The sequence below is a fragment of the Balaenoptera ricei genome, chromosome 19, assembly GCF_028023285.1.
Source record: "Balaenoptera ricei isolate mBalRic1 chromosome 19, mBalRic1.hap2, whole genome shotgun sequence".
NCBI lineage: Eukaryota > Metazoa > Chordata > Mammalia > Artiodactyla > Balaenopteridae > Balaenoptera > Balaenoptera ricei.
The window spans coordinates 44008516-44023170 of record NC_082657.1 but is presented as its reverse complement, the minus strand read 5'-3'; positions in this window follow the sequence as shown (position 1 = coordinate 44023170).

Here is a 14655-nt window from a genome sequence, read left to right as displayed (position 1 = left end):
CCGTGAAATCTCCATCCCACCAGGCTTGCTAGTGACACCTGACAGTGTTTATCCCAGGTGGAGCTGCTACAGGGAGTTAGACATGGCTCCAGCCCTCAAAAAGGTTGCAAAAGGGGTGAAAGATTGATCTGGGGCCCCATTGATCTGGACTGAGAAACACCAGCATGTGGAATAGGAAACAGCTCAGGCTGCAGAGTTAGGTGGACTTGGGTTCATGTGATTGCTCTACCACTCACTGAATTGTGCCCTTAGGGAAGTCACTTCACTTCCTCTGAGCTTCAATTCCTTCATATGTAGCAGGGGAAAAATAATATTTACCTACCTTAGTTTAGATTTTTTTTGGGCAGCAACTAATGGGCGCCAACTTGAACCATTTTAAGCAAAAAGGAAAATTTACTAGAACCTAAGTCTGGGCTTTTTGAGGTCCTGGAGTGGGGAACAGTGAAGTAGATGGGAACCCAGGCAGGACTTTGCTTCTTGTCTCTGCATCTCTCTGTTCAGTCTCCTAATTTTCTCACCCTGCAGACCCTCTTTCTCCATTACTCCAAAAAAGTCCACCCTGCAGCTTAGGAGTGAGTTCATAGTAGCTCATTTTAACCAAAAGCAGACCTGACTGACTGTCTTTCAGACGTAAGTCCAGATTCCCAAGAGAAAATCAGCTGAGTTGCATTCGGTGTTCCACGTTTGATCCAATCAACTGTGACGAGGTTGGGGCTGGAGGGCATATAGCACAAATGTGGCATCTATTGGACGTATGCATAAGCAGGCGGTAGTTTTTTTTTTATTGAGGTATAGTTGATTTACAGGTGTACAACATAGTGATTCAAATTTTTCATAGGTTATACTCCATTTAAAGTTATAAATATTGGCTGTATTACCTGTGCTGTACGATATATCCTCGTATCTTATTTATTTTATACATAGTAGTTTGTACCTATTAATCCCCTACCCCTGTCTTGCCCCTCCCCCCTTCCCTCTCCCCACTAGTAACCACTAGTTTGTTCTCAATTATCTATGAGTCTATGTTTTGTTATATTCTTTCATTTGTTTTTATTTTTAAGATTCCACAAATAAATGATAACATACAGTATTTTTCTTTCTCTGTCTGACTTATTTTACTAAACACAATATCCTCCAGGTCCATCCAAGCTGTTGCAAATGGCAGAATTTCATTTCTTTTCCCCATTGTATACTTTTGCCTCCTTTGTCATAGATTAATTGACCATAAGTGTGTGGGTTTATTTCTGGGCTCTCTATTCTGCTCCATTAATCTCTGTGTTTGTTTCTTGTGTCATACCATACTGTTTTGATTACTGTAGCTTTGTAGTATAGTCTGAAGCCAGGGAGTGTGATACTTCCAGCTCGCTTCTTCTTTCTCAAGATTGTTTTGGCTATTTGGGGTCTTTTGTGGTTCTATATATAAAATTTATTTATATATAAATTTTAGGATTATTTGTTCTAGTTCTGTGAAAAAGGCCATTGGTATTTTGATAGAGATTGCATTGAATCTGTAAATTGCCTTGGGTAATATGGTCATTTTAACAATATTAATTCTTCCAATCCATGAATATGGTATATCTTTCCATCCGTTTGTGTAGTTTTCAATTTCTTTCCTCAGTGTCTTATAGTTTCTGAGTACATGTCTTTTACCTTTTTAGTTATATTTATTCCTAGCTATTTTATTCTTTTTTATGTGCTCCTATGTTAGATGCATATATATTTACAATTGTTATATCTTCGTCTTGGAGTGATCCCTAGATCATTATGTAATGTCCTTCTTTGTCTCTTGTTACAGTCTTTGTTTTAAAGTATATTTTGTCTGTTATAAATATTGCTACCCTGGCTTTCTTTTGATTTACATTTGCATGGAATACCTTTTTTCATTCTCTCACTTTGTCTATGTGTATCTTTAGATCTGAAGTGAGTCTCTTATAAGCAGCATATATATGGGTCTTGTTTTTGTATCCATTCACCCAATCTATGTCTTTTGATTAGAGCATTTAGCCCATTTACATTTAAAGTAATTATTGATGAGTATGTTCTTATTGCCATTTGTTCACTGCTTTGGACTTGTTTTCATGGTTCTTTTTTGTTCCTTTTTTCTTCTTTTGTTCTCTTTCCTTGTGATTTGATGCCTACCTTTAGTGTTATGTTTGGATTCCTTTCTCTTTTTTGTGTATGTATCTATTATAGATTTTTGGTTTGTGGTTACAGTGAGGTCAGGCTGTCTATCTATCTGTCTATCTATCTATGATTATTTTAAGTTGCTGATCTCTTAATTTCAAACACATTTTAACAACCCTGAAGTTTTACTCCCCTCCCCTCATGATTACTGTTTTTGACATGATATTTTACATCTTTTTGTTTTGTGTATCCTTTAACTGATTATTGTGGATATAGGTGATTTTACTACTTTTGTCTTTTAACCTTCCTACTAGCTTTGTACATGGTTGATTTACTACCTTTACTGTATATTTGCCTTTACCACTGAGCTTTTTCCTTTTAAAATTTTCATGTTTCTGGCTGTGGCCTTTTCTTTTTTGCTTAGAGAAGTCCCTTTAACATTTCTTGTAAAGCTGGTTTGGTGGTGCTGAACTGTTAGCTTTTGCTTGTAGGTAAAACTTTTGATCTCTCCATCATATCTGAATGAAAGCTGTGCTGGGTAGAGTATTCTTGGTTGTAGGTTTTTCCCTTTCATCACTTTAAATATATCATGCCACTCCCTTCTGGCCTTCAGAGTTTCTGCTGAAAAGTCAGCTGATAGCCTCATGGGAGGTCCCTTGTATATAACTTGTTGCTTTTCCCTTGCTGCTATTAATATTCTCTCTTTTTAAAAAATTTTTGCCATTTTAATTACAATGTGTCTTGTTGTGGTCTTCTTTGGGTTGGCCCTGTTTGGGATGCTGTGCTTCCTGGACTTGGACGTCTGTTTCCTTTCCTACGTTAGGGAAGTTTCCAGCTATTATGTCTTCAAATATGTTCCCTGCACCTTTCTCTCTCTCTTCTCTTTTGAGACCCTGTAATGTGAGTGTTAGCATGCTTGATGTTGTCCCAGAGGTCTCTTAAACTGTCCTCATTTATTTTTATTCTTTTTTCTGTTCAGCGTCAGTGATTTCCACTACTCTGTCTTCCAGCTAACTGATCTATTCTTCTGTATCATTTAATCTACTGTTGATTCCTACTAGTGTATTTTTCATTTTAGCTATTATATTCTTCATTTCTATTTGGTTCTTCTTTATATTTTCTAATTTTTGTTAAAAACTTCTAGCTTCTCACTCTGTTTATCCATTCTTCTCCTGAGTTCTTTGATCATCTTTATGATCATTACTTTGAACTCTTTATTGGGTAGGTTGCCTATTTCCCCTCCACTTGGTTCTTCTTCTGGGGTTTTATTTTGTTCCTTCATTTGGAACATGTTCCTCTGTCACCTCATGTTGCCTAATTTGCTGTTTTTATTTCTGTGTATCTCGTAGTTGGTTACATTTCCCAACCTTGGAGAAGTGGCCTTTTGTACCAGACATCCTATGCGTCCCAGCAGCACACTCCCCTCTGGTCACCAGAGGTCTATGCTCTAGGTGTGCCCCCTATTTGGATAGTGTGGGTCCTTCTATTGTGGCAGGCTGACAACTGTGGGTGGTCTGGTAGGCATGGCTGGTCCCCAGTCTGGTTGGTTGCCAGGCCCTGTCTTGAGCAGGGGGTAATTTTCAGAGAAAGTGGAGACCTGTGAGGTGGGCAACACCCCCAAAGTGGTCTCCTGTGTTATCTCAGGTTTGTTGAGAAGACTGAATAGGATAATGAATATAAACATTTGCTACTGTTTCTGGTATATACTTTGGGCTCTATAAATGGTATCTGCTATTATTCATTCATTGACTTATTTAATAAGCACTTTTTTTTAAAATTTCAAGCATGGACATGTGTTACTTTTTTTAAAAAAAATTAATTAATTAATTAATTTTTGGCTGCCTTGTGTCTTTTTTTTATTTTTATTTTTTTATTTTTTTTAATTTTTTTAAATTTTATTTATTTATTTATGTATTTTTGGCTGTGTTGGGTCTTCATTTCTGTGCGAGGGCTCTCTGTAGTTGCGGCAAGCGGGGGCCATTCTTCATCGCGGTGCGCGGGCCTTTCACTATCGCGGCCTCTCTTGTTGCGGAGCACAGGCTCCAGACGCGCAGGCTCAGTAATTGTGGCTCACGGGCCCAGCTGCTCCGTGGCATGTGGGATCCTCCCAGAGGAGGGCTCGAACCCGTGTCCCCTGCACTGGCAGGCGGATTCCCAACCACTGCGCCACCAGGGATGCCCTGCCTTGTGTCTTCATTGCTGCACACGGGCTTTCTCTAGTTGCAGTGAGTGGGGGCCACTCTTCGTCACTGTGTGTGGGCTTCTCATTGCAGTGGCTTCTCTTATTGCAGAGCACGGGCTCTAGGTGCGTGGGCTTCAGTAGTTGTGGCTCACGGGCTCTAGAGCGCAGGCTCAGCAGTTGTGGCACACGGACTTAGTCGCTCGGAGGCATGTGGCATCCTCCCGGACCAGGGCTCACACCCATGTCCCCTGCATTGACAGGTGGATTCCTAACCACTGCGCCACCAGGGAAGCCCCTAATAAGCACTTTTTAGTGTATGGTTTGTATTAGATCCTACACTAGGTGCTGAGGACAAAGCTGTAAGTTGTTGCTGGGGTTTTTGTCAGGATTGAAAGAAATAATACATACAAAGTGTTTAGTACAGTTCCTGACACACAGTAAAGTTTCAGTAAATGTTGTCTATAAATGTTGAATGTCTAATTGCAAAAGAGTGAAAAAAATTCTTATTTTTTTTCTATATGTTTTTTGGTCCCTTGGCCATAGGACTAAGACATGTTTCATTACAAAAATGGATTTTAGTGATCAAAATAATGTCAGCTGCCAGAGTGACAGTTTTCAGATACTGTGTTTAAGTCAAATTTAGGAAAAGTTTAGGAAAATAACATTGGCATCTTCCAAACTCAAGCACTTAAATCATTAAGAGTTAACTCAGTTAAAAATACCCATGTGCAACCTGTGATTGTCTTTATTTTCCTGACCAAGAATGGATGGACATGCCCATCTGCAGGAGACTAAATTGTGGTATAGCTACACGACAGAATTCAGCAATGAAGATGAACATACTACAGCCACAAGCAATGTATGGGCAAGTCACAAACACAGGGTTGAGCAAAGGAAGCCAGACTCTGAATGATTCTATTTATGTGAATTTCCAAAACAGGAAAAGCACATGTATGGTATTAGAAGTCTGGGCAGTGTTTGCCCTTGGCAAGGTGTTGGCTGGGAGGGAGCTTTAGGTATGTTGGTAATGTTGTTTCTTGATCTGAGTGCTGGGTACACAGGTGTATTTTGTAAAATTTTACTGAACAGCACACTTACCTGCATTTTAATGTATATATGATCTAGTTTGATAAAAAAGTTTTAAAAACAGAAGAGAGTGCCTCATCTTTATGCAGCTGCCCAGCCGAGGCAGGTGAAGCAGGCTCCCCACTTGGTGATTGAGAAGGAATTAGATTTCTAGGAAGAGGGGGCAAGGGGAAAGGAACTCATATTTATTCAGTCCATGGGAGAACTTGGTTTCGAGGCTCAGTAACAAACATAGTTTCACTTCTTCTGAACAATAATTTTTTTCTTTTTACTTATTTAAAAATATCTCTTGAATATTCTGTAGAGGGTGCTTCCCTCTACAGTGGCTGCTACTGAAAGTCAGTTTTGGAGTCCACCTCTTACAAGTGCAGGAATTGTATCTTTCATTGTCATCCTGAGTTTTTTCTTTTATTTCCTATCTTTATTTTTCCTTTGTCCCAATTCACTCACTTATTTTTAAAAAGTTGAGATGTGTGTATGTTTCCTTTGCCCCTAGTTACTCACTTGTTAGAGAAAACATGATAGTATGTGTGTGTCTTTAAGTGACTTTGATTCTTTTTGGAGGAACATGGTGTACGAATAAACAAAACAGTGCAGAAAACATTTATAGCAACCTTACGTGTGTTGGGTATTTCCACCACTTATTTCAGAGGATGTTACAGGGGAAGGGTGTGGTTTGGAGGGGCTGGCCTGGTACACAGTAGGTGCCCAATGCACTTGTGGGGCATTGGTCAGTGAGGGATGGGGATGGAACACAGAGGACCGCATGAGGGCTCTGCTTTCTCCAAGTACCAGAAAGCAGAGAGAAATTCACTCCGCTCTGGGTCAGGAGCTTTGGGCTTGGAGCCAGAAAATCTGGGTTCAATTCTCCTCTTTTTCACCTGCTGTGAGTCCTGGGGCAAATCCCTTGTCCTTCAAGAACCTTGGTCCAGCAGAAGGGTCTCCATCAGGCACAACCTGGGGCCTGGGTCTTCTGTCCAGCATCTTCAGACTGTGGCCCCCTCCCCTGGAGCAGCTGCTGAGTATGAAGGGGACTCTTTTTTTTAATTGAAGTATAGTTGATTTACAAAGTTGTGTTAATTACTGATATATATATATATATTCAGTTATACATATATATGATTCAGTTATACATATATATGTGATTCAGTTATACACATATATATAGTGATTCAGTTATATATATATATGTAAAGTGGCTCAGTTATACATATATATCTTTTTTTAATATTCTTTTCCATTATGGTTTATCATAAGATATTGAATATAGTTCTCTGTGCTGTACAGCAGGACCTTGTTGTTTATCCATTCTATATATAAAAGCTTACATCTGCTCACCCCAACCCTCCCCCAACTCCACTCCCCCTTGGCAACCACCAGTCTCTTCTCTGTGTCTGTGATTCTGTTTCTGTTTCATATATAGGTTAATTTGTGTCATATTTTAGATTCCACATATAAGTGATATCATATGGTACTTGTCTTTCTCTTACTTCACTTAGTATGATAATCTCCACTTGCATCCATATTGCTGAAAATGGCATTATTTCGTTCTTTTTTATGGCTGAGTAGTATTCCGTTGTATATATGTACCACATCTTCTTTATCCATTCATCTGTCGATGAACTTTTAGGTTGTTTCCATGTCTTTAATTTTTTTTTTTTTTTTTGGCTGTGTTGGGTCTTGGTTGCTGCGTGCGGGCTTTCTCTAGTTGCACTGAGTGGGGGCTACTCTTCATTGTGGTGCGCGGGCTTCTCATTGTGGTGGCTTCTCTTGTTTCAGAGCACGGGCTCTAGGCGCACGGGCTTCAGTAGTTGTGGCACACGGGCTTAGTTGCTCCGCGGCATGTGGGATCTTCCTGGACCAGGGCTCTAACCCGTGTCCCCTGCATTGGCAGGCATTCTTAACCACTGCACCAACAGGGAAGTCCCTCCATGTCTTGATTATTGATTATTGTGAATAGTGCTGCTGTGAACACAGGGGTGCATGTATCTTTTTGAATTAGAGTTTTGTCCAGGTATATTGCCCAGGAGTGGGATTGCTGGATCATATGGTAATTCTTTTTTTTTTCCCAAGATTTATTTATTTATTATTTATTTATTTAATTTATTTTTGGCTGCGTCAGGTCTTAGTTGCAGCATGCGGGATCTTTTGTTGTGGCGTGCGGGCTCTTCATTGTGACGCGTGGGCTTCTCTCTAGTTGTGGCACATGGGCTCCAGGGCGTGTGGGCTCTGTAGTTTGCAGCACTGGGCTCTCTCGTTGAGGCGCACGAGCTCAGTAGTTGTGGCGTGTGGGCTTAGTTGCCCGGCGGCATGTGGGATCTCAGTTCCCTGACCAGGGATCGAATCCGTGTCCCCTGCATTGTAAGGCAGATTCTTTACCACTGGACCACCAGGGAAGTCCCTGGTAATTCTTATTTTTAGTTTTTTAAGGAACCTCTATACTGTTTTCCACAGTGGCTGCACCAACGTACATTCCCGTCAACAGTGTAGGAGGGTTCTGAAGGGGACTCTTAACCCTGCCTCTCCTTTCTGTCCTGGTCCTCTCCACCAGAGTTCCTGGGGACTCTTGGTAACTCGGGAACGTCCCCATGCCACCTGCTCACATCCACAAATTTCAAAAGAACAGGAAATCCCAGAACCCAGCAAGATGGCTGTGGGGAGTTTCACTGCCCCCTGCATCTGCTTCTCTTAAAGCAGGCTCAGCAGCTCAGGAACCGAGGAGAGCTGGAAACCGGACTGGCAGAGACAGATGGGCCCCTTTTTTGCCATCCCTTAGGAGGCAGTCTGTCTGCTATTTGTTTTGAGCTGACCAGGGTGGACTTGAAATGCTGCTGGGAGAACTTGTCCCTGAGAAGTATGTTAATCATGTCACCCGAATGCAGTACAGAGCAGTTTACACCCCCAGCCTGGAGTAGCTGAGCCTTTGCACTTGGGAAGAGGCAGGGCAGCGGTCCTGCAGAGTCTTGTGAATTTGACCCTGTGGGGAATAAGCTGTTTCTTAGCATCTCTGTTTGGTCTGTCACCTTGTTCATTTTCACTGGCATACAACGTGCTACAAGCATCCCGCTCCCCCTAAAGCATGGCACAGGCTGCCCTCGATGTAACCTTTTCTCAGCTCAGTCTGGAAGAAAGGGCACCCTTCCACTGCAGCCTTGGCACTGCCTTAAATCAAGCCACACCCTTGCTTAAGCCCTTTAATAGTTACCCGTTGCTACACGGTCAGGTCCACACTGGAAAGGACAGTCAGGGTCCTTTCTGATCTGGTCCCTGCCCACCTCTCTAGGTTCTATTCCAATCACTCTCCCCCTCACCCCTTGGGCTCCAGCCATCTCTAACATCCAAATGCCCCCTTCTTCAGCGGCTTCTCTGACCTTGTTTTCTCTTAGGTTGAATTAATATCTCCTTCATCTGGGGCCCCATGATACACTTCACATTTCAAAATGATAGAAATTGCATAAGATTTTTTTGTTTGTTTGTGCATACATGCCTCCCTATTTGTGAGCCTTTGGAGGGGAAGAACAGAATCTTATTCATCACTGTGGCCCCAGCTCAGGGTCTGGCACAGGACTCCATAAACATTTGTTGCACCAGTGGAGTTAGATCATAAAGACACCAGCGACTGTGTCTGGAACAGGGGGCTGCCTCTGGAGGGCCCCATCTGCCCTTGTGGTGTTCTAGTTCTTTCTCCCTCCCTGCCCCTTCTCAGTGTGTTACTTCTAGCTGTCCTCCTCCTTCCATTTGATACTTATAAGCTTCACAGAAGAACTGTAGGTTTCTTGAGAGAACAGTATCCATGGTTGCTAAATAAATAAGCTACATTCACCGACAATTCAGCAGAACCCCGTTTGGTGAGAATGACTGCATTCTTACCAGGACTCTGATGGCTGCATAGCAGTCCTTTAGAAGACAAAACACTCTTTTTATTTTAAAAGAATTTTAGAAGAATTGCAAAAATGGAGCTCACGTATATCCTTCACCCAGCTTCCCCTAATGATAACGAGTTATATAACCATAGTACAATGATCAAAACCAGGAAATTAACAATTGGTACAATATTGTTATTGTATCCTATGTGAAGTTCACTAGTTTTTACCTAATGTTCCTTTTCTGTTTCAAGATCCGCTTTAGGATCCCACCTTGCTTATAGTTGTGTCTCCTCAGATTCTTCCAGTCTGTAACAGTTTCTGATTCTTTCCTTGCTTTCATGAACTTGACATCTCTGATGAGTATTGATCAGTTACATAGAGGTTTTTTTATTGCTTCTGGTTCCTGGTTGGTTTCCAGGTGATTGAAGTTCCTGGAGGTGTGTCTTTAGGATTAGTTCTGAATAAGTGCTTCTTTTTCCTTTCCCTTCTCATTCTGCTTGATTCCCTTGGGATTCCCTGGAGCAGGAGTCAGAGGAGGGAGGCATTCTGTGGAGGTGATTAGTGTTTTTCGACCTTGGGTGTTCACTGTCCTAGCATTCCCGATCACATCTGCAGTCAATTATACAATTAGCCGTGCACAATGACCTTGGGATGGTCCAGATTCCTTCTTGCTTCTCCTCCTTTTCTGCATATCTTAGTTTGCTCCTCCCCTCTCCCAGTTGTCCCTTGTTGGTAATCAATTAGAGGATGCTTCAGGACTGGCACCCCTGTGTACACACTTTCCTGGAGTTACACTCTCTGGGACATCTCTGCCAGGTCTGCTGGGGGAACTGGGTGGTGTATTTGGGAAGTGGGACCACGTGCTGAGCCTTACGGCCCCCCTGCACTCACCAGTGATGGGGTCATGTGGCCCTTGAGGTTAGGGACAGGAGCAGAGGCCTGGGAGAGGAGTCAGCTGTGGTAACAAAGTGTCAATCAGCTCAGCCCCGTCACATTCAGTCACTCATCCTCTGATGGGAAGCCTGGGCTTTCTGAGGGATGACGTAAGAACATGCTAGAACCCAGTCACTTAATTCATTCACTCAGCTATTCATTCACCCATTTATTTGACCAGAGTAAGGCCTGGTTTGTTATTATTTTTGTTGTTGCTGTCATTATTATTAAGTCCTAGGAATGAGACTTCCCTGGCGGTCCAGTGCTTAAGACTCTGCACTTCCACTACAGGGGGCACGGGCTCGATCCCTGGTTGGGGTACTAAGATCCTGTATGCTGCATGGCGCGGCCAAAAAGAAAAAGTCCTAGGTATGAGGACATAGGGATGAATGCAACTGAAGCCCAGCCCTCAGAGTGCTCAGAGAGAGAGAGAGAGAGACCATGGAAGACCTCAGCACCATGTGACAAGGGCTCTGTTGAAGGGATGTGTTAAGTTTGTGGGAGCAAGGGAGAGGGAGTGACTTAATTGTGACAGGGATGTGCAGTGGATGGGGCAGCTGATGCTGAAGGATTTGGAACAGTTAGGCTCGCAAATTGGGAAGGGACTGATGTTCCAGGTAGGGGAACAGCCTGTGCAAAGGCCTGGAGTGCGGAAAGTCTGTGGCTAGCTGAAGGAATAGAAAACTCTCCACACCTTTACTCCTTCATTTATTCGTCCACTCATTTGTTCTGGGCCAGGCTCTGCTGGGAACAGGGCCACCAAGGTGAGGCAGACCTGGCCCTGCCTAAGGGCCTCATCGGGGTGGGGGGGGAGTCATACAATTATTATGAGAGCAGAAATATACATAGATGCTGATGCCTTAGGGAGGATAGAGAGATGGGAAGGCAAGCTTTCTTTGAGGAGGATATCTCTGAGGTTTGATTTGAGGAGTAGCTGGGCAAGTGAAGAAGCAGAGATGGTCATTTTTTACAGAGAGAGAGTAGCATGTGCAAAGGCCCAGGGGTCATCTGTTTATTCATTCACTTATTATATTTATTCATTCTACAGATATGTATTGAGTGCCAGCCCTGTGTCTCTACTATGCATAGAGGTTACAAAGTAAACAATTATGAAGCTTACAGGGAGAGTTTTAGTCACCTTAGGCTAAATTATGCTTTGGTGACAACCTGCAAATCTCAGTGGCTTACAACAATGAAGGTTTATTTTTCACTCAAGCTATGTGTTCATCACTGGTGGCAGAGAGAAGAGAGATGGTGGAACCATGAGCTGGCTCTTCAAGTTTCTGCTCCAAAGTGGCAAGTGTCTCTTGCATTCGTATTTTATTTGAGAAAGTGCATCACCTGGCCAAGTTTGACATCAGTGGGTTAGGCAATGTGTAATCCTCCCACAGAGAAGGGCAGTGCATATTTTGACCAGTAAGACAACCTACCAAATGTCTGAGGAAAGGTAGCTTAATATGACTGGAGGCTGGAGACAGGAAGAGCAATTGGGAAATTTTGGAAATACCATAGTAGAGAGAACGAAGAGGGCCCCAACTAAAGTTGGAACAGTAGAGGAGAGGAGGAGAGGGCTTCAAGAGATGTCAGGAATAGAATGAAGGGAATTTGGCACATTGTTCAACAGATAATTTAGAGAGAAAGAAGGAACGAGTAAGTGTGTGTACCTGGACCTTGCACACCAGTGAAGTAACCAATAAATCGATCACTTATAAAGTGAGACAGCCTTGATCAAATATCTCTCCATTAAAAAATTTTTTTAAAATTTATGTTTAGTAACATTCACTTTTTTGGAGTATAGTTCTATGATTTTGACAAATGCACATTTTGTAGCCCCTACTACAATTAAGATACTGAAAAGTCTCTCTCATGCAGCTTCTCTTTGTTAATCAAACCATCCCTCCTCCCCAACTCCTGGAAACCCTGATCTGTTTTCTGCTGCTGTAGTTTTGCCTTTTTCAGAATATTGTATGAATGGAATCATACAGTATGTAGTCTTTTAAATCTATTCTCTTCCACTTAGTGTAATGCATTTGAGATTCACTCAAGTTGTTGCATTTATCAGTGTTTCTGTTACTCAATAGTATTTAATTGTATGGCTGTACCATGTGCGTGGTTTAAAAAAAAAGCCCCTGGTCACTTTTTGTTATTCTCTACACTCTGCAAAATGTTGGCTGCTTTATGTGATGCCCCAGGCAGGGTTTTTTCTGTTTCTTGCCGAGCACCCTATGCCTGTAGGTCTCCCTCTGCGCAGTCAGGAAAAGCCTTCTCTGGTTCCCTGGGCTCAAAGGTAGAGTTTCGTTTTCTTCCTTTGATGTAAAGACTCACTTCCTGCTCAGAGTCCCATATGAAAACAAAACCCCTTTGCGCAGCTTCCTGTGTAACATCATCAAACATCCCACCAGCAGCCGTTACTCAGGAGCGTCAGAGGTTAACGGCACTTCCTACACCTTGTGCTACAAAAGTGCATTGCAAAGTTCTGTGAAGTCCCTGAGAGTTGGTGGACACTCAGCTTTCCAAGACATCCCCAGATGGCCTCGGGATGGACTGTGGGAAATTGGTCTCAGCTTTTTCTCTTATATCTTTGAGTAATGTAGTATAAGAGTAATGTAGAATGTTTCTTTTAAAAATTAATTAATTAATTAATTAATTTTGGCTGCATTGGGTCTTTGTTGCTGCACACGGGCTTTTCTCTAGTCGTGGTGAGTGGGGGCTACTCTTCGTTGCAGTGCGTGGGCTTCTCATTGCAGTGGCTTCTCTTGTTGCAGAGCACAGGCTCTAGGCGCGTGGGCTTCAGTAGTTGTGGCACGTGGCCTCAGTAGTTGTGGCTCGTGGGCTCTAGAATGCAGGTTCAGTAGTTGTGGTGTACGGGCGGGCTTAGTTGTTACATGGCATGTGGAATCTTCCCGGACCAGGGCTCGAACCCGTGTCCACTGCATTGGCAGGTGGATTCTTAACTGCTGCGCCACCAGGGAAGTCCCTAGGATATTTCTATGCATTGCAGAATCCTATGGGGTCACTTGGCTGGAAAACCAGGTTTTCCTCATCCCATGGACTATAATAGTTCTGATCCAGAAAGTTGCCGGAAATCTGGGGTTAAAAAACTCCAAAGGCTAAGAGATGAAGATCCCACAGGACTAAGTTCAAAGGAATGATTTTTTTAAAAAATCAACAACTTGTTTTGCTGGGTTCAAAAGCAATTAGTTAATTTAAAAAAAGTATCTGTTGCATTAATAGATAGTGAACCAAAAACTTTTTTTTTTAAAAAACAAAAACTTTAAATGATATGTGGGGAAACTTTGCTTATCAAATTTACTGTTTTTCAGTGAGAAGGAAGTGTTTACAAGTTAACATTAAACTAACATTCTTTTCTGATTATAAACATAATGCATGCTGATTATAGAAAATTTGGAAAACACAGAATTAAAAAGAAAAGAAAAATTATTCATAATTCCCAAGCCTGGAGATGGATATCTGCTAGAAAAAGTTGAGATCTGACTGTAAATAATGCATTGAGTTCAGCTTTTTTGTTTGACCTTGAGTTCAACTCAAGATCACCATGTCACATGACTTAATGGCTGCCAGTATTGTTTTATGGATCTGCCATATTTTACCTTACGAGTCTTTTATTATTGGGCATTTCTGTTGTTTCCTATTTTTTGATTTGTATATACCTGAAATTAACACTGTGGCAGATACGTGCTGTACTTGTCTCTTAGGCTATGTCCTTAGAAGGGGGATTGCTGGGTGGTCTAGAGTTTTGGTTGTGAAGAGCAGAGATTCAACCTACCATTTCGAGGACAGTAGAATTTATGGTAAGGATTCTTGACCTGGGCGATGCCTGGAACCAGGGTGCTCAAGGATGGCTGCTCTTTCTGGCCCAGAGTCAATGCTCCAGGATTGGCTTGGCGAAAGCAGGGTGTAGCAGAGCAGGAGGGCTGAGTGTGGACACTGAGGCAGGGGCCCCTGGTGCAGGAAAGGATAATGGGGTGCACATGCCCACGGATCCCACAGCCAGGGCCAGCTGCTCCCTCTAGTTGAGATTCTGTTTGTCATCAGTGCTGCTGGAGGCCACAGGTACCTATGGTACCTTTCTTTTCCCCATCAGAGACTGGCAGGAGGGGAGGTGCAGAGTGAGTTCTGGGGCCAGACCCCATGGTTGCCTCTCTGATCTGGGTTCTGCCAAGGTCCAGGCCCCTTGGAACCGGATGTCTATGTCAGGATACCGTGGTGTTCCATCCCCGGGATGCTATCGAGTCCTGAGCGTGTGTTGAGGCCGCGCGCCCCCTAGTGGTCATTTTCTCCATGACTAGCACAGTGGGCGTGGATGATGTTTCCTGGTCCAGCCTCCAAGCCCCCAGGTCCGAGGAAGTCTCCCGCAGATCCACGTTTTCCTGGGAGCCAGGAGGCGGGTGCTACTCCCAACTCTCTCTTTAACTTGCTGTGTGACTCTGGCCACTTTTTATT